The sequence below is a fragment of the Rattus norvegicus genome, chromosome X, assembly GCF_021556685.1.
Source record: "Rattus norvegicus strain SHRSP/BbbUtx chromosome X, alternate assembly SHRSP_T2T, whole genome shotgun sequence".
Classification (NCBI taxonomy): domain Eukaryota; kingdom Metazoa; phylum Chordata; class Mammalia; order Rodentia; family Muridae; genus Rattus; species Rattus norvegicus.
Window position 1 is genome coordinate 131,472,935 of NC_141554.1, and position 27,246 is coordinate 131,500,180.

Genomic DNA, 27,246 nt, shown 5'->3' on the forward strand with positions numbered 1-27,246 from the left:
ATGGGGGCTTGTGAAGTGTGTTTGCATCCCTCCTTCTCTTCCTTCTCTTTCTCCTGTAATTCCTCATTTTATCCTTATACTGACCTTTGTTGAGCTTGTCTAGGGCTTCATTCTCTACATTTTCAGGCTTTGAGATGGATCTCCATTTTTCTGACAACTTTCTAGAGAATGATGCAAAATGATGGTAGGTGTTTGGCTGTTGCTCCTTTACTTGGTCTCTGAAATTCAACATAAAATGGATGTAAGAAGAGACATTCACCTTGGGCCTTGAATGGACTTCTTTCCCATGTTTATAAAATCATAAATTCTGTTGCTGGATCCTGCTTATTTGGTTAGCAGAGATTTCTGTCTCTTCACCCCTGGAGCAATCTAAAAAATGCCCTACTTATGGTGAAATTTTCTCTTTGTGTGTGCCTCAGCCAGGGCCAAGACTTTTTAAGGCAGGTGGGCATTGTTGGGTCAAAGAAAGCAAATTGTGATATCATCTCCAAGCTGACCAATGGAAGACAAATGGCAAGCTCAGTCATTTACAGGTAAGCTCTCTACGTTTTAAAAAGATTTATTCAGGTATTATATACGAGAACACTGTAGCTATCTTCAGACACACTAGAAGAGGACATCGGATCTTATTACAGATGGTTGTGAGCCACCATATGGTATCTGGAATTTGAACTCAGGACCTCCAAAAGAGCGGTCAGTGCTCTTAACCTCTCAGCCGACACTCTGGACCCCATGTAGGCCCTCTTAGTGGTTGGTTTCTCCAGGAACTTTCACTTTTGCCTCTATGGAATGATAAAGGCTTATCTGAACCTTACTAGAGTTGCTACTGGCTCTGGGAATTTGGCCTTGTCTGGTCTCAGTGGGAAAGGGTATATACAATCCTGTAGAGACTTGATGCCACAGGGAAGGGGGATTTCTGGGAGTATAGAGGCCATTTTCAAGTGAAAGGGAGGGGGGATGAAGAATTCTGGGAGGGGGACTTGGGGCAAAAAAATGAAGCATGGAATGACAAAAAAATCATGGCCCCTGTGCTGAATCGGTAATGCATTGTAATGGCTAGGCTGAATTGTTTATATTTCCTGTATGTTTTCCTCTATGATCTCTCTCTCCTTTCCTGTATGACTTTATGATTAGAAAGATTTTTGTGTCTGTTGTGTAGTTTTTAAGTACTAGGGAGAGAACTCAAGGCCCTACACTTGATAGGCAAGGACCCTACCACTGGGATATATTCCTAACCCCCATTAGAGTGGTTCATAAATAAATGAATGCACAGAGGGGCAGAAGAAATGCTATAGGCATTTTTCAGCAAATACACACACACACACACACACACACACACACACTCACTTACTCACTCACAAACATAGGACCATATGTGATGACTCTATGACTCTATTAGTGATCTGAGTCTGTGACCAATCAATCAAGCCTTCCATGTAACCTACAATTTCTGTCCAATAATGTGTTTCCTTACTACAAATTAAGGGGCATCTTCCCATCTCAACCATAAAATTCAAACCAGTATGAGGCATCAAGCAACTAACTTGTTCTATATAGATTTTTCACCATCTCCTATGATATGTGATGTCAAATTCTATACACAAATTCCCTCCTCTCCACAATGTGATGAGTTTGCAATCCCACAGTCAAAATCACTCATCCAGAATTGTTCCTGTTTGAAAGACCTGCAGGGCAAAAATGGAAAAAAAGCCTGAGGAAAAGGAAGTACAGAGTCAGGCCCAAAGTAGGATCCAGCTTAAGAGGAAACCACAAGACCTTTCACCATTACTGAGGCTATGGGGCATTCACTAAAAGGAATCTATCATGATTGCCCTCCAAAAGACACAACAAACAGCTGAAATACTCAGAGGCAGATATGTGCATCCAACCAATAGACAGAAGCATATGTTCCTGTTGTAGAATTAGGGAAAAGCTGGATGAAGCTGAGGAGGAACCCAAACCTGTAGGAGGACCGGAAGTTTCAATTAACCTGGACCACAAAGATCTCTCAAACACTGGAACACCAACCAGGCAGCATATACCATGTCGGCTCTCCAAGTACTCTCCCTACTGAAGGGCGTTTCATATAAAGTCTCTCCCTTTGATCCCTGAATGTAGCTCACCTCCCAGATCTCTGTTACATTCTCTAGGGTCCCAACATCTCCTATTTCCTGAGCTTGCCTGTTTCCATTCTTTCTGCCATCCCTCAGAGCTTCAGATCTGCTCCCCTCCTCAATACCTCTTCCTCTTACCCTCCCTGTCCCCTTGCCATCCAGGTGCCCCTCCCAGTCCCCACCATTATTCTTTTCTTCTTCCTGAGAAGTGGAATTGATGCATCTTTACTTGGGTCCTTTAGTTTGTTAACCTTGAGTTTTTGGATTGTATCCTGGATAGTCTGAAATTTTTTGTGTTATTATCCACTTATGAGTACATACCAGGCATGTTCTTTGAGTCTGAGTTAGCTCACTAGGTTGATATTTTCTAGTTCTATTCATTTTCCTGCAAAACTCATGCTTAAAAATCGGGTCCTACGATGACTACCCAGAAAGGCCCAACAAGCAGCTGCTGAAAGAGTCAGATGCATGTTTTTACACCCGCAAAAAGGATAGAAGCTGTTGACCCCTGTGGTTGAATTAGGGAAAAGCTAGAAGAAACTGAGAGTGGCAACCCTGTAGGAGGACCATCAGTCTCAATTAACCTGGATCCTCAAGATCTTTCAGACACTGGTCCAGCAACCAGGCAGAATACACTAGCAGATATGAAGTCCCCAGCACCTATACAGCAGAGGACTGCCGGGTCTGGGTTTAGTCAGAGAAGGTACACTTAACCCTCAAGAGACTGGAGGCCAAATATTGACCTGTCACATGGACCTGATGTGTCAAAACAGAAACAGCTTGATTGAAAACCCAGAGTTGTAATCAAAATCAAAATGGCTGCTTGCACAGACAGCACAATTCAATGTCTTTTTGTCCCCATTCCCATGAGATGCCAAGCTGCAGCAAAAGCTAGGATTTGCATTAAGAAATCTCTGAGCTGATCCATATACTTTTTGGCCCCAAAAGTAGCTGTAGGGCTGGCTTCCTGTAAGCAAATGGCTTTTCACATGTGCTTGACCACCCATGTCAACCTAGGCCATTTGAGTCCTGCAGCCAGTTCCCTGTCTTAGAGCTGCCTCTCTGAAAGCCAACCTCCCCAAGGCTAGACCTGAATCAAACCACTCACTACCACAGCATAGCATCCAAGGGCAGTCTGAAAATACTGAACACCAGGGCTAGAAAGCAGGTCTAATGATGTTTTATTGTTTCAAACTGTGCTTGCCCTATTCCAAGGATTTTCTCTTCCTGCCCTAGCATTGGTGGCAGTAGGCCTCCCACTCCTCAAGGTACTTTGTCTGCATACATACAGTCTTCTCTTCATAGGGAATTTTGTCCATATTGGCAAACATGGACCACACCTTTCTGGCAGCTTTGACCACCTCAGACACTGTCCAGTTTGGGTTCTTTTTCTTCAGCTGGGCAAAGTGGGCCAGGGAGAACATCAGGAATGAGGATGGGGGCTTCTCCTTACTTCTCTTCCTTCTCTTTCTTACGGGATTTCTCATTTCATCCTTAGACTATTTTTTATTGAGCTTGGCTACAGCTTCATACTTTGCCTTTTCATGCTTTGAGATGGACCTCCATTTTTCTGAGCACTTTCTAGAGTATTCTGTAAAGTCATGGCAGGTGTTTGGCTGTTACTCCTTCATTTGGTTTCCGAAGTTCAGCATAAAATGAATGTAAGAAGACACATTCACCTTGGGCCTTAATTGGACTTAGTTCCCACGTTTATAAAATCATGAATTCCATTGCTGGATACTGCTGATTGGGATAGCAGAGATTTCTGCCTTTTCAACACAGGAGCAAACTAGAAAATGCCCTGCTTATGGGGAAATTTTCTCTTTGTGTGTGCCTCAGCCAGAAACCAGCCTTTTCAGGGCTGTTTGGCATTGTTGAGTCAAAGAAGGCAAATTGTGACATCATTCACAAGCTGACCAATGGAGGAAAGCTCAGTCATTTACAAGTAGCCCCTGCCCCTTTTTTAACATTTGTGTATTTATAAAAGTGTATTATATTGTGTATTATATATAAGTGCACTGTAGTTGTATTCCGGCACACCATTAGGGAGCATCAGGTCTCAATAAAGATGGTTGTGAGTACCATCATAGGGGGTCTGGGATTTGAACTCAGGACCTCAAGAAGAGCAGTCAGTGCTCTTAATCACTCAGCTAACTCTGTAGACCCCAAGTAGGCCCTCTTAGTGGTTGGTTTCTCCAGGGACTTTCTCTTTTGCCTCTAAGGAATGATAAAGCCTTATCTGAACCTTAATAGAGTTGCTACAGGCCCTGGGAATCTGGCCCTGTCTGGGCTCAGTGGGAGAGGATGTGCCAAATCCTGTGGAGACTTGATGCCACAGGGAAGGGGGATGCCTGGGGTATAGAGGCCCTTTTCAGGCAAAGGGGGGGATGAAGACCTCTAGGAAGGGGACTGGGGGCAAAATATGAAGCATTTACTGATCAAGAAATCATGGCCTCTGTCCTGGCTCAGTAATGCATTGTAATGGCGAGGCTGAATTGTATATATTCCCCTTATGTTTTCCTTCGTGATCTCCCCTTTCCTGTAAGGCTTTTTGATTAGAAAGATTTGTGTGTTTGTTGTGTAGTTTTGAAGTACTGTGGAGGGAACTCCAGGCCCCACACTTTATAGGCAAGGGCCCTACCACTGAGCTCTATCTCTAACCCCCATTAGTGTAGTTCATAAACAAATGCACTGAGGTGGGAGATTTGGAAGGCAGACGGAATGCTATAGGACTTGCTATAGGAGGATGACTCTATAGGAGGACCAATAGCTTCAATTAACCTGGACACCCTAGATCTGTCAGACACAGGATCACCAACCAGGCTGCATACACCAGCTAAGATGTGACCTGGAACACATATACAGCAGTGGACTCCCAGGGTGGGAGGTGGTGGTAATAGGCATGGAACAGTTGGATGGTGGACTGGGAGGGAAATAAAATCTGGAGTGTAAAACTAAATAAAGAAAGAAAAAAAGAAATATAGAGTTCAGTCCAGTTTTTGGATCCATCTGCATCTCTCTGTCAGCTGTTGTATTTAAAAGCCTCTCGAAGATCACCATGCTAGGCTCCTGTCTGTAGGCATACCACAGCATCAGTAATAGTGTCATGAAGTGGAGTCTCCTCTCGAGACAGAAGTAGGTTTTAGAATTTTTAAAGATAAATTACATTTTTATTTTATTAATAAGATGAAAATAACCATCTGGGAATAATTTTCTCTATCCATCTGCTTTTTTAATTTTTTGATTTTAATGTAATTAGAGACTTTCTCTCTTCCCATTCTTCCATCAAAACACTTCCATATACCCTTTCCTGCTCTGTTGCAAATTAGAAGCTACTAGAACATATTATTTGAGAATTTCAAAGGACAAAATTAAGCCCCATTTTAGCAGTTAATCATAACTTTTCTGTAATGTGAAATGTTTTTCATTTCTTATTCTGAAAATAATTAATCTTTGAACAAATGTTTTGACAGTGGGTCACTCTCTAAACAAAGTAGTGAAGGTGTATGAATTCATTGATCCTTTTCATTTTATCGGGCTTTCCTCACATTGTGTGAAAACAACTGTGCCTTATATACAAACATATTTACAACTTAACTCTTTTAGTTCAATAATGGCCTTTCAGACTCTTTTCATGTTCTTTATCCTGTAGTGCAAAACTTTGCATGGGTTTCATTTGTGCTGCTTCTTGATTTCCCAGAGAGTAAAAATCAGAGTTAAGCAGCATACCAGGGAGAAATCTTAAATTCTTTATTATCACTTTAAAGACCTAAGAAAAGAATAGGGTAAATCAAAAATTTTCATGGGCAACGTAGGACTGATGCAGAAACAAACTGAAATTAAGTATTGAGATTAACAGAAATGACTATACTTCTGTGTTGTGAGTTATATGGGAGCAGTAAAATTATTTGTGCTTTTTACAATGTATTAGTTGGTATATTCTGGCTAACAATACGATCATGAGAATTTGTTTTCTTGAGACATGGTCCCACTATATCCTTCCCATTGTCCTCAACTCACTATGTAGACGAGGCTAAACTTAAACTCACAAAGATTTCCCCTGCCTCTGCCTCCCAAGTGCTAGGATTAAAGGAATCCACCATGAACCTAGGTCTAGAATTTTCTTATATCTTTAAAAGATAGCTCTTTGTTCTAGCACACAGAATTTCAGAAAAAATGGGTAATTTTTAATTTAAAAAATAACTAGTTCTGTATTTATTTTGCCACCTTCAGAGTATGCATAATTCTTTTGGTATAGATTAATGAACCAGGGAAAATAGAAAAAAGACTCCATTCAGAATATATGTAAGTACATTCATGTTGCAATAATGTTGTGAAATAGAAAATAAAATCAGTAGACAAGGAATATGAATAGGGAAGTTGGTTCCAGATGTGAATTTTCAGTTGCTCCAAAATTATGTGTAGTAGCTCTAAATTAATCTTGTAAATGCACTTAGAGAAGTTAGTCATTATGTCTCACCACAAAGGTCTTCTTTGGTATCTCTTATGGTCCAACCTATAATAAAAACGTAGTCTCCTATACTTACCTTCACAGAGTATACATTTAGTGATTACGGAATCACTACTGTTTGGTTATTTTGTGATGAGTTTTCCTAGTGCACTATCCCCATCTTTACATATTTGACTTTTATTATGACCTTTCCAGATATGATCAAATACAATAATACAACTTAAACTATATACTTTACTCTGCACAAGTACAAATTCAAAATGTATCACCTACCTAACCACAAGGTGAATGCCATTATATCGATCCAGAAAAACCTAGGGGAACATTTCAAAATGGAAGTGCAAAAAATGCATTTTGTACATATTCATCATGGCACAAGAAACAAAAACAGTCCCAAACAAATGGGAATATACAAAATTAAAAAGCTGCTGCACAAAGCAACCCACTGGAAATTCATTTCACAGAATTAAAAAAAAACATTTATTTTCCATATTTTAAAAAAATGAAAAACACATCCTTCCCACTATTTATCTCAAACATATTAATAAATAATATGTAAGGAATTGAAAACAAGCAATCCAATTAAAACATGCAAATAACCTGAATTAACATGTCTCAAGAGAAGTAATAGAAATGGCTGAAACTCACATGAAACATTTACTATTGGTGAAATGCAATTCACCTCTACTGTGAGGTGTCAGTTCTTTACAATTGTCTATTAGCAAAGAAAGAAAAACAACAAATGCACTACTAAAGATGCAAATAACAAGAAACACTTATGCACTGGGAAAATGTGAACTAATACAAGCATTATATAGACTAGAACATATAACCATCAAGAAACTGAATAAATAATTCTATTTAATTAAAACCTTTTAAAGAAAATTAGTATTTTGAAAGAAAAGAAAACAATGTCTTGAAAGACACATAATATGTACTAAAGTAAAGTGCATGATAACTATGGGAAAATATTGGAAAACAAAGGTTTTTGAAAATTTTAGTGGAAAATATAAATATTACTTAGAATACATACAAAATTAAATTATGCTGTGAATATTGAAAAGCTAAAATCGACATACATCGTACGTGAATGAACTAATAAAAGATTGTAAGGTGAAAACATAAACATCTATAATAGGAAGAAAAATTATATTAAAATAAAATAATTAACTCGTAGAAAAATATTGTCAGTTATAGATCTCTCCTGAGAGACAAATCCAGAGCATGTCCAATACAGAGGTCAGTGCTAGCAGCAAACCACCGAACTGAGAACAGGACGCCCTTGGGAGGATTAGAGGACATATTGAAAGAGTTGAAGGGGCTTGAAACCCCATATGAACAACAATGCCAACCAACCAGAGCGTCCATGGACTAAACCACTACAAAAAGACTATACATGGACTGACCCAGGGCTCCAACTGCATATGTAGCAGAGAATAGCCTTGTTGGGGCACCAGTGAAAGAGCAAGCCAGTGGAAGGTTGGACCCCCAGTGAAGGATATGGGGGGGAGGAATAAGGGGGATGCATGGGGGGAATATTCATATGGGAGAGATGGAGAGGATGGGGGGTTGATGGACAGGAAACCTGGAAAGGGAATAACATTTAAAATGTATGTAAGGAAATATACTAATAAAATTTTTTTATAAGTATAAAAAAATTATAATTATACATCACTATTTGCATTAATGCAAGTAATGTAAAAATGCCAGTGGATAGCATAGGGTGTCATACTGAATTTAAAAGTGAGAAATATTAATAAAGTTATTTAAAACTATAAAATAATTATGAACACAGGTTAATATTAAAGCAAAAATATTTTATTTGCACTTTCTGAACCATATTCCAGTGAAATACCTTGCTTGGTAAATACCTTACAAAAATAAATGAAAATAAGAGTGTCCATGAAAATATTGTCAAAATAAGGTTGAAGTGACTGAAGAAGAATGGGACAAAGAAAATCTCAAAATAGGAAAGAACATAGATTAACAAATATTTAATAATGAAGGGAAGTAAAACATGACAGAAATGATAAAAAAAATGAGTGCTGACTGAATCACAGTTGGGAAACTCATGTATCTTCTTTTCTTGTTCTTTTGGTCATAAGTAAAACAGGTATAAAGGGATCTACAGAGAAACACACACCACAACTTATATTTCCAGTAATGAGGTCCAGTGAAGCAAATATATATATACCAAATACAAGGTTGACTTATATAGATTGTGTAATAGAAAAGCAAATATCATTAAACCTTATGAAATATATTGTATAGGTTTTCAGATTACAGGAAAATTAAAATAAATGTTGAATTTTTATTGGGTATTTCTTTATTTACATTTCAAATATTATTCCCTTTCCTGGTTTCCCCTACATAAGACCCCTATCCCATCTCCCTCTCCTTCTTCTATAAGGGTGTTCTCCTCTCCAACCACCCTCACTTCCTGCCCCTCCCACATTCCCCTACACTGGGGGTTCTAACCGTGGCAGGACCAAAGGTTTCTCCTTCCATTGGTGCCCAACAAGTCTATCCTCTGCTACATATGCAGCTGAAGCCATGGGTCAGTCCATGTATAGTCTTTTTTTTTTCTTTTCATTTCTTTTTTTTTTATTAACTTGAGTATTTCTTATATACATTTCGAGTGTTATTCCCTTTCCCGGTATCCGGGCAAACATCCCCCTCCCCCCTCCCCTTCCTTATGGGTGTTCCCCTCCCGACCCTCCCCCCATTGCCGCGCTCCCCCCACCAGTCTAGTTGACTGTGGGCTCAGTCTTAGCAGGACCCAGGGCTTCTCCTTCCACTGGTGCTCTTACTAGGATATTCATTGCTACCTATGAGGTCAGAGTCCAGGGTCAGTCCATGTATAGTCTTTAGGTAGTGGCTTAGTCCCTGGAAGCTCTGGTTGCTTGGCATTGTTGTACATATGGGGTCTCGAGCCCCTTCAAGATCTTCCAGTTCTTTCTCTGATTCCTTCAACGGGGGTCCTATTCTCAGTTCAGTGGTTTGCTGCTGGCATTCGCCTCTGTATTTGCTGTATTCTGGCTGTGTCTCTCAGGAGAGATCTACATCCGGCTCCTGTCGGCCTGCACTTCTTTGCTTCATCCATCTTGTCTAATTGGGTGGCTGTATATGTATGGGCCACATGTGGGGCAGGCTCTGAATGGGTGTTCCTTCAGTCACTGTTTTAATCTTTGCCTCTCTCTTCCCTGCCAAGGGTATTCTTGTTCCCCTTTTAAAGAAGGAGTAAAGCTTTCACATTTTGATCATCCGTCTTGAGTTTCATTTGTTCTAGGCATCTAGGGTAATTCAAGCATTTGGGCTAATAGCCACTTATCAATGAGTGCATACCATGTATGTCTTTCTGTGATTGGGTTAGCTCACTCAGGATGATGTTTTCCAGTTCCAACCATTTGCCTACGAATTTCATAAAGTCGTTGTTTTTGATAGCTGAGTAATATTCCATTGTGTAGATGTACCACATTTTCTGTATCCATTCCTCTGTTGAAGGGCATCTGGGTTCTTTCCAGCTTCTGGCTATTATAAATAAGGCTGCGATGAACATAGTGGAGCACGTGTCTTTTTTATATGTTGGGGCATCTTTTGGGTATATACCCAAGAGAGGTATAGCTGGATCCTCAGGCAGTTCAATGTCCAATTTTCTGAGGAACCTCCAGACTGATTTCCAGAATGGTTGTACCAGTTTGCAATCCCACCAACAATGGAGGAGTGTTCCTCTTTCTCCACATCCTTGCCAGCATCTGTTGTCCCCTGAGTTTTTGATCATAGCCATTCTCACTGGTGTGAGGTGAAATCTCAGGGTTGTTTTGATTTGCATTTCCCTTATGACTAAAGATGTTGAACATTTCTTTAGGTGTTTCTCAGCCATTTGGCATTCCTCAGATGGAGAATTCTTTGTTTAGCTCTGAACCCCATTTTTTAATAGGGTTGTTGTTTCCCTGCGGTCTAACTTCTTGAGTTCTTTGTATATTTTGGATATAAGGCCTCTATCTGTTGTAGGATTGGTAAAGATCTTTTCCCAATCTGTTGGTTGCCATTTTCTCCTAACCACAGTGTCCTTTGCCTTGCAGAAGCTTTGCCGTTTCATGAGATCCCATTTGTCGATTCTTGATCTTAGAGCGTAAGCCATTGGTGTTTTGTTTAGGAAATTTTTTCCAGTGCCCATGTGTTCCAGATGCTTCCCTAGTTTTTCTTCTATTAGTTTGTGTCTGGTTTGATGTGGAGGTCCTTGGTCCACTTGGACTTAAGCTTTGTAGAGGGTGATAAGCATGGATCGATCTGCATTCTTCTACATGTTGACCTCCAGTTGAACCAGCACCATTTGCTGAAAATGCTATCTTTTTTCCATTTGATGGTTTTGGCTCCTTTGTCAAAAATCAAGTGCCCATTGGTGTGTGGGTTCATTTCTGGGTCTTCAATTCTATTCCATTGGTCTATCTGTCTGTCTCTGTACCAATACCATGCAGTTTTTATCACTATTGCTCTGTAATACTGCTTGAGTTCAGGGATAGTGATTCCCCCTGAAGTCCTTTTTTTGTTGAGGATAGCTTTAGCTATCCTGGGTTTTTTGTTATTCCAGATGAATTTGCAAATTGTTCTGTCTAACTCTTTGAAGAATTGGATTGGTATTTTGATGGGGATTGCATTGAATCTGTAGATTGCTTTTGGTAAAATGGCCATTTTTACTATATTAATCCTGCGAATCCATGAGCATGGGAGATCTTTACATCTTCTGAGGTCTTCTTCATTTTCCTTCTTCAGTGTATTGAAGTTCTTATTGTACAGATCTTTTACTTGCTTTGTTAAAGTCACACCGAGGTACTTTATATTATTTGGGTCTATTATGAAGGGTGTCGTTTCCCTAATTTCTTTCTCGGCTTGTTTCTCTTTTGTGTAGAGGAAGGCAACTGATTTATTTGAGTTAATTTTATACCCAGCCACTTTGCTGAAGTTGTCTACCAGCTTTAGTAGTTCTCTGGTGGAACTTTTGGGATCACTTAAATATACTATCATATCATCTGCAAATAGTGATATTTTGACTTCTTCTTTTCCGATCTGCATCCCCTTGACCTCCTTTTGTTGTCTGATTGCTCTGCCTAGAACTTCAAGAACTATATTGAATAAGTAGGGAGAGAGTGGGCAGCCTTGTCTAGTCCCTGATTTTAGTGGGATTGCTTCAAGTTTCTCTCCCTTTAGTTCAATGTTTAGCAACTGGTTTGCTGTATATGGCTTTTACTATGTTCAGGTATGGGCCTTGAATTCCTATTCTTTCCAGGACTTTTATCATGAAGGGGTGTTGAATTTTGTCAAATGCTTTCTCAGCGTCTAATGAAATGATCATGTGGTTTTGTTCTTTCAGTGTGTTTATATAATGGATCACGTTGATGGTTTTCCGTATATTAAACCATCCCTGCATGCCTGGGATGAAGCCTACTTGGTCATGGTGGATGCTTGTTTTGATGTGCTCTTGGATTCGGTTTGCCAGAATTTTATTGAGTATTTTTGCCTTGATATTCATAAGGGAAATTGGTCTGAAGTTCTCTTTCTTTGTTGTGTCTTTGTGTGGTTTAGGTATAAGAGTATTTGTGGCTTCAGAGAAGGTATTCGGTAGTGATCCATCTGTTTCAATTTTGTGGAATAGTTTGGATAATATTGGTATGAGGTCTTCTATGAAGGTCTGATAGAATTCTGCACTAAACCAGTCTGGACCTGGGCTCTTTTTTGTTGGGAAACCTTTAATGACTGCTTCTATTTCCTTAGGAGTTATGGGGTTGTTTAACTGGTTTATCTGTTCCTGATTTAACTTCGGTACCTGGTATCTGTCTAGGAAATTGTCCATTTCCTGAAGATTTTCAAGTTTTGTTGAATATAGGTTTAGTAAGATCTGATGATTTTTTGAATTTCATCTGAATCTGTTGTTATGTCTCCCTTTTCATTTCTGATTTTGTTAATTTGGACGCACTCTCTGTGTCCTCTCGTTAGTCTGGCTAAGGGTTTATCTATCTTGTTGATTTTCTCAAAGAACCAACTTTTGGTTCTGTTGATTCTTTCTATGGTCCTTTTTATTCTATTTGGTTGATTTCAGCTCTGAGTTTGATTATTTCCTGCCTTCTACTCCTCCTGGGTGTATTTGCTTCTTTTTCTTCTAGAGCTTTTAGGTGTGCTGTCAAGCTGCTGACATATGCTCTTTCCTGTTTCTTTTTGCAGGTACTCAGCGCTATGAGTTTTCCTCTTAGCACAGCTTTCATTGTGTCCCATAAGTTTGGGTATGTTGTACCTTTATTTTCATTAAATTCTAAAAAGTTTTTATTTTCTTTCTTTATTTCTTCCTTGACCAGGTTATCATTGAGTAGAGCATTGTTCAATTTCCAAGTATATGTGGGCATTCTTCCTTAATTGTTATTGAAGACCAGTTTTAGGCCGTGGTGGTCCGATAGCACGCATGGGATTATTTCTATCTTTCTGTACCTGTTGAGGCCCGTTATTTCACCAATTATATGGTCAATTTTGGATAAAGTACCATGAGGAGCTGAGAAGAAGGTATATCCTATTGCTTTAGGATAGAATGTTCTATAAATATCTTTTAAGTCCATTTGACTCATGACTTCTCTTAGTCTGTCTACATCTCTGTTTAATTTCTGTTTCCATGATCTGTCCATTGATGAGAGTGGGGTGTTGAAATCTCCCACTATTATTCTGTGAGGTGCAATGTGTGTTTTGAGCTTTAGTAAGGTTTCTTTTACATATGTATGTGCCCTTGTATTTGGGGCATAGATATTTAGGATTGAGAGTTCATCTTGATGGATTTTTCCTTTGATGAATTTGAAGTGTCCTTCCTTATCTTTTTTGATGACTTTTAGTTGAAAATTGATTTTATTTGATATTAGAATGGCTACTCCAGCTTAATTCTTCTGACCATTTGCTTGGAAAATTGTTTTCCAGCCTTTCACTCTGAGGTAATGTCTGTCTTTGTCTCTGAGGTGTGTTTCCTGTAGGCAGCAGAATGCAGGGTCCTCGTTGCGTATCCAGTTTGTTAATCTATGTCTTTTTATTGGGGAGTTGAAGCCATTGATGTTGAGAGATATTAAGCAATAGTGATTATTGCTTCCCGTTATATTCCTATTTGGATGTGAGGTTATGTTTGTGTGCTTTCATTCTCTTTGTTTTGTTGCCAAGACGATTAGTTTCCTGCTTGTTCTAGGGTATAGCTTGCCTCCTTATGTTGGGCTTTACCATTTATTATCCTTTGTAGTGCTGGATTTGTAGAAAGATATTGTGTAAATTTGGTTTTGTCATGGAATATCTTGGTTTCTCCATCTATGTTAATTGAGAGTTTTGCAGGATACAGTAACCTGGGCTGGCATTTGTGTTCTCTTAGGGTCTGTATGACATCAGTCCAGGATCTTCTGGCCTTCATAGTTTCTGGCGAGAAGTCTGGTGTGATTCTGATAGGTCTGCCTTTATATGTTACTTGACCTTTTTCCCTTACTGCTTTTAATATTCTTTCTTTATTTTGTGCGTTTGGTGTTTTGACTATTATGTGACGGGATGTGTTTCTTTTCTGGTCCAATCTATTTGGAGTTCTGTAGGCTTCTTGTATGCCTATGGTATCTCTTTTTTTAGGTTAGGGAAGTTTTCTTCTATGATTTTGTTGAAGATATTTACTGGTCCTTTGAGCTGGGAGTCTTCACTCTCTTCTATACCTATTATCCTTAGGTTTGATCTTCTCATTGAGTCCTGGATTTCCTGTATGTTTTGGACGAGTAGCTTTTTCCGCTTTACATTATCTTTGACAGATGAGTCAATGATTTCTATGGAATCTTCTGCTCCTGAGATTCTCTCTTCCATCTCTTATATTCTGTTGGTGAAGCTTGTATCTACAGCTCCTTGTCTCTTCTTTTGGTTTTCTATATCCAGGGTTGTTTCCATGTGTTCTTTCTTGATTGCTTCTATATCCATTTTTAATTCCTTCAACTGGGGATAGAGTGTTCTGTTTTATGGCGTGTAGTTTTTCCTCTCTACAGGTCTTCAGCTGTTCCTGCAGAGATCCCTTGGGCAGCACCCAACGAGCGAACTTGAGCCTCGAGACCACAGGTAAAACCAACTTTTCTGCTGCAAGTGACCTGCCTGGTGTACTCAAGACACAGGTCCACAGGAACACCTGAAGACCTGTAGAGAGGAAAAACTACATGCCCGAAAGCAGAACACTCTGTCCCCATAACTGGCCAAAAGAAAACAGGAAAACAGGTCTACAGCACTCCTGACACACAGGCTTATAGGACAGTCTAGCCACGTCAGAAATAGCAGAACAAAGTAACACTAGAGATAATCTGATGGCAAGAGGCAAGCGCAGAAACCCAAGCAACAGAAACCGAGTCTACATGGCATCATCGAAGCCCAATTCTCCCACCAAAACAAACACGGAGTATCCAAACACACCAGAAAAGCAAGATCTAGTTTCAAAATCATATTTGATCATGATGCTGGAGGACTTCAAGAAAGACGTGAAGAACTCCCTTAGAGAAATACAGGAAAACATTAATAAACAAGTAGAAGCCTACAGCGAGGAATCTCAAAAATCCCTGAAAGAATTCCAGGAAAACTTAAATAAACAAGTAGAAGCCCATAGAGAGGAGTCACAAAAATCCCTGAAAGAATTCCAGGAAAACACAATCAAACAATTGAAGGTATTAAAAATGGAAATAGAAGCAATCAAGAAAGAACACATGGAAACAACCCTGGATATAGAAAACCAAAAGAAGAGACAAGGAGCTGTAGATACAAGCTTCACCAACAGAATACAAGAGATGGAAGAGAGAATCTCAGGAGCAGAAGATTCCATAGAAATCATTGACTCAACTGTCAAAGATAATGTAAAGCAGAAAAAGGTACTGGTCCAAAACATACAGGAAATCCAGTACTCAATGAGAAGATCAAACCTAAGGATAATAGGTATAGAAGAGAGTGAAGACTCCCAGCTCAAAGGACCAGTAAATATCTTCAACAAAATCATAGAAGAAAACTTCACTAACCTAAAAAAGAGATACCCATAGGCATACAAGAAGCCTACAGAACTCCAAATAGATTGGACCAGAAAAGAAACACATCCCGTCACATAATAGTCAAAACACCAAACGCACAAAATAAAGAAAGAATATTAAAAGCAGTAAGGGAAAAAGGTCAAGTAACATGTAAAGGCAGACCTATCAGAATCACACCAGACTTTTCACCAGAAAAAATGAAGGCCAGAAGATCCTGGACAGATGTTATACAGACCGTAAGAGAACACAAATGCCAGCCCAGGTTACTGTATCCTGCAAAACTCTCAAGTAGCATAGATGGAGAAACCAAGATATTCTATGACAAAACCAAATTTACACAATATCTTTCTACAAATCCAGCACTACAAAGGATAATAAATGGTAAAGCCCAACATCAGGAGGCTAGCTATACCCTAGAACAAGCAGGAAACTAATCGTCTTGGCAACAAAACAGAGAGAAGAAATGCACACAAACATAACCTCATATCCAAACATGAATATAACAGGAAGCAATAATCACTATTCCTTAATATCTCTCAACATCAATGGCCTCAACTCCCCAATAAAAAGACATAGATTAACAAACTGGACACGCAACAAGGACCCTGCATTCTGCTGCCTACAGGAAACTCACCTCAGAGACAAAGACAGACACTACCTCAGTGTGAAAAGCTGGAAAACAACTTTCCAAGCAAATGGTCGGAAGAAGCAAGCTAGAGTAGCCATTCTAATATCAAATAAAATCAATTTTCAACTAAAAGTCATCAAAAAAGATAAGGAAGGACACTTCATATTCATCAAAGGAAAAATCCACCAAGATGAACACTCAATCCTCAATACCTATGCCCCAAATACAAGGGCACATACATATGTAAAAGAAACCTTACTAAAGCTCAAAACACACATTGCACCTCACAGAATAATAGTAGGAGATTTCAACACCCCACTCTCATCAATGGACAGATCATGGAAATAGAAATGAAACAGAGACGTAGACAGACTAAGAGAAGTCATGAGCCAAATGGACTTAACAGATATTTATAGAACATTCTATCCTAAAGCAAAAGGATATAACTTCTTCTGAGCTCCTCATGGTACTTTTTCCAAAATTGACCATAAAATTGGTCAAAAAACGGGCCTCAACAGGTACAGAAAGATAGAAATAATCCCATGTGTGCTATCAGACCACCACGGCCTAAAGCTGGTCTTCAATAACAATAAGGGAAGAATGCCCACATATAGGTGGAAATTGAACAAGGCTCTACTGAATGAGAAACTGATCAAGGAAGAAAAAAAGAAAGAAATTAAAGACTTTTTAGAATTTAATGAAAATGAAGGTACAACATACCCAAACTTATAGGACACAAAGAAAGCTGTGCTAAGAGGAAAACTCATAGTGTTGAGTGCCTGCAGAAAGAAACAGGAAAGAGCATATGTCACCAGCTTGACAGCACACCTAAAAGCTCTAGAACAAAAAGAAGCAAATACACCCAGGAGGAGTAGAAGGCAGGAAATAATCAAACTCAGAGCTGAAATCAACCAAGTAGAAACAAAAAGGACCATAGAAAGAATCAACAGAACCAAAAGTTGGTTCTTTGAGAAAATCAACAAGATAGATAAACCCTTAGCCAGACTAACGAGAGGACACAGAGAGTGCGTCCAAATTAACAAAATCAGAAATGAAAAGGGAGACATAACTACAGATTCAGAGGCAATTCAAAAAATCATCAGATCTTACTATAAAAGCCTATATTCAACAAAACTTGAAAATCTACAGGAAATGGACAATTTCCTAGACAGATACCAGGTACCGAAGTTAAATCAGGAACAGATAAACCAGTTAAACAACCCCATAATTCCTAAGGAAATAGAAGCAGTCATTAAAGGTCTCCCAACCAAAAAGAGCCCAGGTACAGACTGGTTTAGTGCAGAATTCTATCAGACCTTCATAGAAGACCTCACACCAATATTATCCAAAATATTCCACAAAATTGAAACAGATGGAGCACTGCTGAATTCCTTCTATGAAGCCACAATTACTCTTATACCTAAACCACACAAAGACCCAACAAAGAAAGAGAACTTCAGACTAATTTCCCTTATGAATATCGAGGCAAAAATACTCAATAAAATTCTTCCAAACCGAATCCAAGAGTACATCAGCACCATCATCCACCATGATCAAGTAGGCTTCATCCCAGGCATGCAGGGATGGTTTAATATACAGAAAACCATCAACGTTATCCATTATATAAACAAACTGAAAGAACAAAACCACATGATCATTTCATTAGACGCTGAGAAAGCATTTGACAAAATTCAACACCTTCATGATAAAAGTCCTGGAAAGAATAGGAATTCAAGGCCCATACCTAAACATAGTAAAAGCCATATACAGCAAACCAGTTGCTAACATTAAACTAAATGGAGAGAAACTTGAAGCAATCCCACTAAAATCAGGGACTAGACAAGGCTGCCCACTCTCTCCCTACTTATTCAATATAGTTCTTGAAGTTCTAGCCAGAGCAATCAGACAACAAAAGGAGGTCAAGTGGATACGGATCGGAAAAGAAGAAGTCAAAATATCACTATTTGCAGATGATATGATTGTGTATTTAAGTGATCCCAAAAGTTCCACCAGAGAACTACTGAAGCTGATAAACAACTTCAGCAAAGAGGCTGGGGTTAAAATTAACTCAAATAAATCAGTAGCCTTCCTCTACACAAAAGAAAAACAAGCCGAGAAAGAAATTAGGGAAACAAGACCCTTCATTAGAGATCCAAATAATATAAAGTACCTCGGTGTGACTTTAACCAAGCAAGTAAAAGATCTGTACAATAAGAACTTCAAGACACTGAAGAAAGAAATTGAAGAAGACCTCAGAAGATGGAAAGATCTCCCATGCTCATGGATAGGCAGGATTAATATAGTAAAAAGGACCATTCTACCAAAAGCGATCTACAGCTTCAATGCAATCCCCATCAAAATACCAATCCAATTCTTCAAAGAGATAGACAGAACAATTTGCAAATTCATCTGGAATAACAAAAAACCCAGGACAGCTAAAACTATCCTCAACAATAAAAGGACTTCAGGGGGAATCACTATCCCTGAACTCAAGCAGTAATACAGAGCAATAGTGATAAAAACTGCATGGTATTGGTACAGAGACAGACAGATAGACCAATGGAACAGAATATAAGACCCAGAAATGAACCCACACACCTATGGGCACTTGATTTTTGACAAAGGAGCCAAAACCATCAAATGGAAAGAGATAGCATTTTCAGCAAATGGTGCTGGTTCAACTGGAGGTCAACATGTAGAAGAATGCAGATCGATCCATGCTTATCACCCTGTACAAAGCTTAAGTCCAAGTGGATCAAGGACCTCCACATCAAACCAGATACACTCAAACTAATAGAAGAAAAACTAGGGAAGCATCTGGAACACATGGGCACTGGAAAAAATTTCCTGAACAAAACACCAATGGATTATGCTCTAAGATCAAGAATCGCCAAATGGGATCTCTTGAAACTGCAAAGCTTCTGTAAGGCAAAGGACACTGTGGTTAGGACAAAACGGCAACCAACAGATTGGGAAAAGATCTTTACCAGTCCTACAACAGATAGAGGACTTATATCCAAAATATACAAAGAACTCAAGAAGTTAGACCGCAGGGCGACAAATAACCATATTAAAAATGGGTTTCAGAGCTAAACAAAGAATTCACAGCTGAGGAATGCTGAATGGCTGAGAAACACCTAAAGAAATGTTCAACATCTTTAGTCATAAGGGAAATGCAAATCAAAACAACCCTGAGATTTCACCTCACACCAGTGAGAATGGCTATGATCAAAAACTCAGGTGACAGCAGATGCTGGCAAGGATGCGGAGAAAGAGGAACACTCCTCCATTGTTGGTGGGATTCCAGACTGGTACAACCATTCTGTAATCAGTCTGGAGGTTCCTCAGAAAATTGGACATTGAACTGCCTGAGGATCCAGCTATACCTCTCTTGGGCATATACCCAATTATGCCCCAACATATAAAAAAGACACATGCTCCATTATGTTTATAGCAGCCTTATTTATAATAGCCAGAAGCTGGAAAGAACCCAGATGTCCTTCAACAGAGGAATGGATACAGTAATTGTGGTACATCTACACAATGGAATATTACTCAGCTACCAAAAACAATGACTTTATGATTTTCGTAGGCAAATGATGGAACTGGAAAATATCTTCCTGAGTGAGGTAACACAATCACAGAAAAACACACATGGTATGCACTCATTGATAAGTGGCTATTAGCCCAAATGCTTGAATTACCCTAGATGCCTAGAACAAATGAAACTCAAGCCGGATGATCAAAATGTGAATGCTTCACTCCTTATTTAAAAGGGGAACAAGAGTACCCTTGGTAGGGAAGAGAGAGGCAAAGATTAAAACAGTGACTGAAGGAACACCCATTCAGAGCCTGCCCCACATGTGGCCCATACATATACAGCCACCCAATTAGACAAGATGGATGAAGCAAAGAATGCAGGCAGACAGGAGCCGGATATAGATCGCTCCTGAGAGACACAGCCAGAATACAGCAAACACAGAGGCGAATGCCAGCAGCAAACCACTGAACTGAGAATAGGACCCTCGTTGAAGGAATCAGAGAAAGAACTGGAAGAGCTTGAAGGGGCTCGAGACCCCATATGTACAACAATGCCAAGCAACCAGACCTTCCAGGGACTAAGCCACTACCTAAAGACTATACATGGACTGACCCTGGACTCTGACCTCATAGGTAGCAATGAATATCCTAGTAAGAGCACCAGTGGAAGGGCAAGCCCTGGGTCCTGCTAAGACTGAACCCCCAGTGAACTAGATTTTTGGGGGGAGGGTGGAAATGGGGGGAGGGTGGGGAGGGGAACACCCATAAGGAACGGGAGCGGGGAGGGGGATGTTTGCCTGGAAACCGGGAAAGGGAATAACACTCGAAATGTATATAACAAATACTCAAGTTAATAAAAAAAATTAAAAAAAGAAAGATAAAATTAAGAAATAGTAAAATATATTCATGTATAGAAATTCAAAGCACCAAGGAATAGTTAATGAAATACAAACTAGGTAGAAGGGAAAAAAATCAATTCAGCTAAATGTTAGTTTTAATAGGGTCAAATTCCTCATCCTCTAAATGATTACGAATAAAATATCAGTAAGTCATGAACCCTATGGTGAGTGGAGTTTATTTGAAGATTTTACCATGTTACACCTTCTTTGAACATGTTAATTTAACAAAAAAATAAAGTGACACAAAATATAGTATTTGACATAAAAGAAAACATTTAACAACAACAACAACAAAAGATAGGAGTGAATAACCCCCCCCCACACTTTCTAAAATCTCAGTGTTATGCCAAGTGTCTGGAACTTCCTTTTCGTATTCTTTCTTAACTCTAACGCTGCTTTGTGAAGACAGTCGTGTTGCCAAATAGTTAGTGCCATATTTCCTCTGGGATTCCCACCGCATCTGGGACCTGTGTTGAGTGCCTCTTCTCTACAAGGTAACACAGTTAGCATTTCTGCATTTCTTCCTCTGTGACTCAGTCAGACTCCACTATCTTAAGACCTGTGCAGAAAGTCTCCTCCTTCCTCATGTAGCCTTCCTTTCTGCCCTCCTCTGGGTCCACAATGCCATTTGAGGGTCTGTTAAGGATCTGCTTGCTTCCCTCATGTGACCCTCAGGCTACCAACATGGGATACGTTCTGAACACTTCTGTGTCTCACTATTAACTGTTACTTCTACTTTTGTCTAGGATTCTAATTTTGGCAGAACCTTCCTGATCTACAAAGCAGCTGCTAGCAAGATGAGAACCCCTTTTCTAACTAGACTAGGATGACATCTGCTACTACAGTAACTACTGAGTAACTGCAAGACAGAACTTGAGACATCATCTAGCTGATCTAATCCTATCAAGCCAGATTAACAGAAAAACAGATCTAACCTCGTGTTCAACAATAGTGGGACTGACATTTCCTATCAAAAGTCATAACCAACAATGTAACTCAAGATGCTCAGGTCTCATCGCAGTAATACAAATTTGAAAAGTAAGATAACACATGTCATCAAAAAGTCCCATAATAATGTTCTCAAATGACAGCAAGTTAAAGAACACACAAGACAATTTTGCTAATGCAATATGGGTGGAAGGGGTTATGGGGCTTATAATAATCCGAGTGCATATTACAAATATTTGGAATTATCGGAGAACATACTCAATGTTTAAATATAATAGAAAAGTGGCAATCCTTACTGAAAATCACATAGTAGATACTACACAATTGATGTTTTCAAAGACACACACATTACTTTTCACCATCAAATAAATATAACTAATATCATAGTGTAATTAAATAATTTTTAGTATTAATAAAACAAAAATCTGACAAATCATAGTATTCATAATAATGAAGAGTATACATTTTTTTCTCTGGTGAGATGTTAAATGATACCTTCATTTTATTAATTTGTTCTACCTGTATTACTAGTTACATATGACTAAGTACAATTATGTACACAAGTATTAGATAAAAAGAAGTAAATATTCATATACAAATACTCATATAGAATTTTATAAAATATTTCTATGCAAGAAACATATCTATAAGTAATCAATGTATATTCTAATAGATGAATGGATAAGTCACATAGAGTACTTCCATGAACTATAATGTTCCTCAAAAATAAGAGAATGAATACTTGAAATACAATACTTGGATAATTATATAAAATAACATGTTTATAGTGAGATGAAACTAAATGTTTATGTCATCATTTGTGTCCTAATATTCATTAGATCATTATGACTGTTTTGGAGAAGCAATTAAAATGAAGTTTAGACAAAAGGATATATATATATATATATATATATATATATATATATATATATATATGACTTGACCTAATTAGCTTAGTTCTTCTAAAGGAATAGCAAAGAGTTAGCTTATTTGCCATTTCTGTATCTGTCTTTAAATAAGCACATGTACCTAGGAAAAGTAATGTGAAGACATCTGAAAGGCAGTACTGTGTAAGAGAGGAATACTGCTATTCCCAGAAACAGACTCTACCTGGTATTCAAATAAGTTTTCTTGACCTTAGAATATTGAGGAAATAAGTTTCTATTTTTAATTCTCACTGTGTACAGAATCTTGATAGACAAAGCAGACTAATAAAATGCTTATAAAATTTAGCTAGATATAGAATCTATCACGGTCCTTCTAGTTAGATGAGATTATACCACAGAGTAACTCTGTGTAATTATGCAAATCAAATAAAAGGTTGTATGAAACCTGTGGTATGAAGGGTATTGAATAAGAAAAACATAATAAAAACCTTTTGTAGATATGGAAATATGCTATGTGTTTATTATGGTGGTAGTATTTAGCTAGTTAATAAACTTGTCACAACATATAGGAATTTAAGGTTAAGGTAAATTACATTTCTTTATGAATATTATATTCAAATTATTTGCTTTGAAAATATAACTTAAAACTCAAGTGCAAATAAATAACTCTTATGGATTAAACACTAGAATAACCAAAAACTTTTATTTCTATCTTATATTCAGGATATATGTATCTTTGAGACAGACCAATATATTGACAATGCCTACAAGAATTCAATTAAGATTAATAGCAGCTTGGGCTGGAGAGATGGCTCGGCCGTTAAAGGCTAGGCTCACAACCAAAAATATAAGATTAATAGCAGCTTAAATATGCTATCCAATGGTGAACAAGTAGAAAAAATCAGTTTCTCAGCCTGAAACAAGGAAGACATAAAAGTGTAAGGAAGAAGATATGCCTTTAAAAATAAATGGTAACTTTTATGTAGGCAGTTAAGTGGAATAGGAGTCTTTGTGTGACTCAAAAATGTTCACAGATTGAATAGATGAAAATAAGACTAGAGTACACTTAATATTAGTATAAGTCTACAAAGCTTGCCATTGTCTGACAAAATCCTTGATGCTAGAAATAAGTGATTTTTAGAGTACAAAGCACGCAAGTTAAGACTGAATAAAAAGTAGAAATAAAAATGAAGTACATAACTGCTGCTAGGCATGGTAGAGTAGGAGGTTTATTGTAGATAAAAGAGGCAGGAACATCTGGGATAGTCCATAGTAAACATGACCTTGAGTGTGGTCATGGAGAAGCCAGAGGAGATATAGTAATTTGAATATGCATGACCCAAGGAGTAGCACTATTAGGAAGTGTGATCTTGATGGAGTTGTTGTTGCCTTGGTAGAGGACATGTGTCACTGTGGGAGTGGGCTTTGAGATCCTCCTCCTTGCTGTCTGGATAGAGTCTGCTTCTGGCTTCCTTTGGATGAAGTTGTAGAATTCTTAGGTCCTCCAGTACCATGCCGGCCTGGATGTTGCCATGTTCCTGTCATGAAGATAATAGACTGGACCTCAGAACCTGTAAACAAATTAAATGTTGTCCTTTATAAGACTTCCCTTGCTCATGTTGTCTCTTTACAGCAATGGAAACCCTAACTAACACAGAGGTGGTACCAAGTACTGGGGTATTGCTGTGATAGGCCTGTCCATGCTGTTGACTAGAAGTATATGGGTTTGGGGATTTTGGATTTGGAAAGCAGCAGAATGTTTTACATGGGGATTTATGGATCATTCTAATAGTAAAACTGAAGCCAATGGTGCTGAGGGTGATTTGAATTATGCGGACATGGCCCAAAATATTTCAGCGAAGAATTTCAGTATGTGGCCTAGAGATTGTTTTTGTGGATTGTGGTGAATAATATGGCCGATTTTTAATTTTTTATTGGATATTTTATTTATTTACATTTCAAGTGTTAAACTTTTTCCTGGTTCCCCCACCACAAATCCCCTTATGCCACCCCTGGCCCGTGCTTCTATGAAGGTGCTCTCCCACCCACTCCTGCCTCACCACCCTAGCATTCCACTATGCTGGGACATCAAGTCTTTACAGGGCCAAGGGTCTCCCCTCCCATTGATGCCAGATAAGGCATCCTCTGCTACATATGCAGTTGAAACCATGGGTCCCTACATGTGTACTCTTTGGTTGTTGGATTAGTCCCTGGGGGCTCTGCGGGGTGTGGATGGTTGATGTTGTTGTTCTTCATATGGGGTTGCAAACCATCTCAGCTACCTCCATCCTTTCTCTAACTCTTCCATTGGGGACCATGTTCTCAGTCTAATGGTTGGCTGCAAGCAACCACATCTGTTATTGGTCAGGCTCTGGCAGAGCCTCTCAGGAGAAAGCTATACCAGGTTCCTGTGAGCAAGCACTTCTTGGCATCAGCAAAATTGTCTAGGTTTGCTGTCTGCATTTGGAATGGATCCCCAGGTAGGTCAGTCCCTGGATGGTCTTTCCTCCAGTCTGTGCTCCATTCTTTGTCCCTGTATTTTCTTTAGAGAGGAGCAATTCTGGGTTAAAAATTTGGAGATGGGAGGGTGTCCCCATCCCTCAACTGGGGGCTGTGCCTAACCTCTGGATGTGGTTGAGTCCTGGGAGCCTCTTGCTATCCTAGCTTCTGGAACTCTCTGGTGGCTACTTCCAGTTCCCTATCCCCCATTACCACATAACTCCGTTCAATTTCCTGAGCCTCTGTACTTTGCCCCTGTCTTCTCCCTGACCTGATTCTGATTCCTTTTTCCCTTCTCCCTCCTCTCTTCTCCAAAGTCCCTCTCACCCTTTATCTCCAGTGATTATTTTGTTGCCCCTTTTATGTAGTACTAAAGCATCCACATTTTGGTCTTCCTTCTTCAGGAGCTTCATATGATCTGTGAATTGAATTGAGGGTATTCTGAGCTTTTTGCTTACTATCCACTTTTCAGTGAGGACATACCATGTATGTTCTTTAGTGATTAGGTTACCTCACTGAGGAAGATATTTTCTAGTTCCATCCATTTGCCTGTGAGTTTCATTAAATCATTGTTTTTAATAGCTGAATAACACTCCATTGTGTAAATGTACCACATTTTCTGTATCCATTCCTCTGGTCAGGGTCACCTGGATTGTTTCTAGCTTTTGAATATTATAAAGAAGGCTGCTATGAACATAGTGGAGCATGTTTAGTATTAAGGGAAATGCAAATCAAAACAACCCTGAGATTTCACCTCACACCAGTGAGAATGGCTATGATCAAAAACTCAGGTGACAGCAGATGCTGGCAAGGATGTGGAGAAAGAGGAACACTCCTCCATTGTTGGTGGGATTGCAGACTGGTACAACCATTCTGGAAATCAGTCTGGAGGTTCCTCAGAAAATTGGACATTGAACTGCCTGAGGATCCAGCTATACCTCTCTTGGGCATATACCCAAAAGATGCCCCAACATATAAAAAAGACACATCCTCCACTATGTTCTTCGGAGCCTTATTTATAATAGCCAGAAGCTGGAAAGAACCCAGATGCCCTTCAACAGGGGAATGGATACAGAAAATGTGGTACATCTACACAATGGAATATTACTCAGCTATCAAAAACAATGACTTTATGAAATTCGTAGGCAAATGGTTGGAACTGGAAAATATCATCCTGAGTGAGGTAACCCAATCATAGAAAAACACGCATGGTATGCACTCATTGATAAGTGGCTATTAGCCCAAATGCTTGAATTACCCTAGATGCCTAGAACAAATGAAACTCAAGAAGGATGATCAAAATGTGAATGCTTCACTCCTTCTTTGAAAGGGGAACAAGAATACCCTTGGCAGGGAATAGAGAGGCAAAGATTAAAACAGAGACAGAAGGAACACCCATTCAGAGCCTGCCCCACATGTGGCCCATACATATACAGCCACCCAATTAGACAAGATGGATGAAGCAAAGAAGTGCAGGCCGACAGGAGCCGGATGTAGATCTCTCCTGAGAGACACAGCCAGAATACAGCAAATACAGAGGCGAATGCCAGCAGCAAACCACTGAACTGAGAATAGGACCCCCATTGAAGGGATCAGAGAAAGAACTGGAAGAGCTTGAAGGGGCTCGAGACCCCTTATGAACAACAATGCCAAGCAACTAGAGCTTCCAGGGACTAAGCCACTACCTAAAGACTATACATGGACTGACCCTGGACTCTGACCTCATAGGTAGCAATGAATATCCTAGTAAGATCACCAGTGGAAGGGGAAACCCTTGGTCCTTCTAAGACTGAACCCCCAGTGAATGTGATTGTTGGGGGGAGGGTGGCAATGGGGGGAGGGTGAGGGGGGAACACCCATAAAGAAGGGGAGGGGGAGGGATTAGGGGGATGTTAGACCAGAAACCGAGAAAGGGAATAACATTTGAAATGTAAATAAGAAATACTCAAGTTAATAAAAATAAAAAAAAAAATAAAAAAAGAGACCAGCATTATTAAGGTGAAATATGTGAAGTATTTTGTGAGAGCACAAAAATGCTGTGTTCCAGAGATAGCCAAGGTTGTACCTTGTGCTGCAGCTGGACTTGGTAATGTGTAAGAGTCACCCAGGTGGTACTGGCTTTGAAGGTATGAAGGGTTCATGGAGAGCAGCTGAGGCTTGACACTGTGATAGATCAAGAAAAGCCACTCATTAGTCAAGGTGCA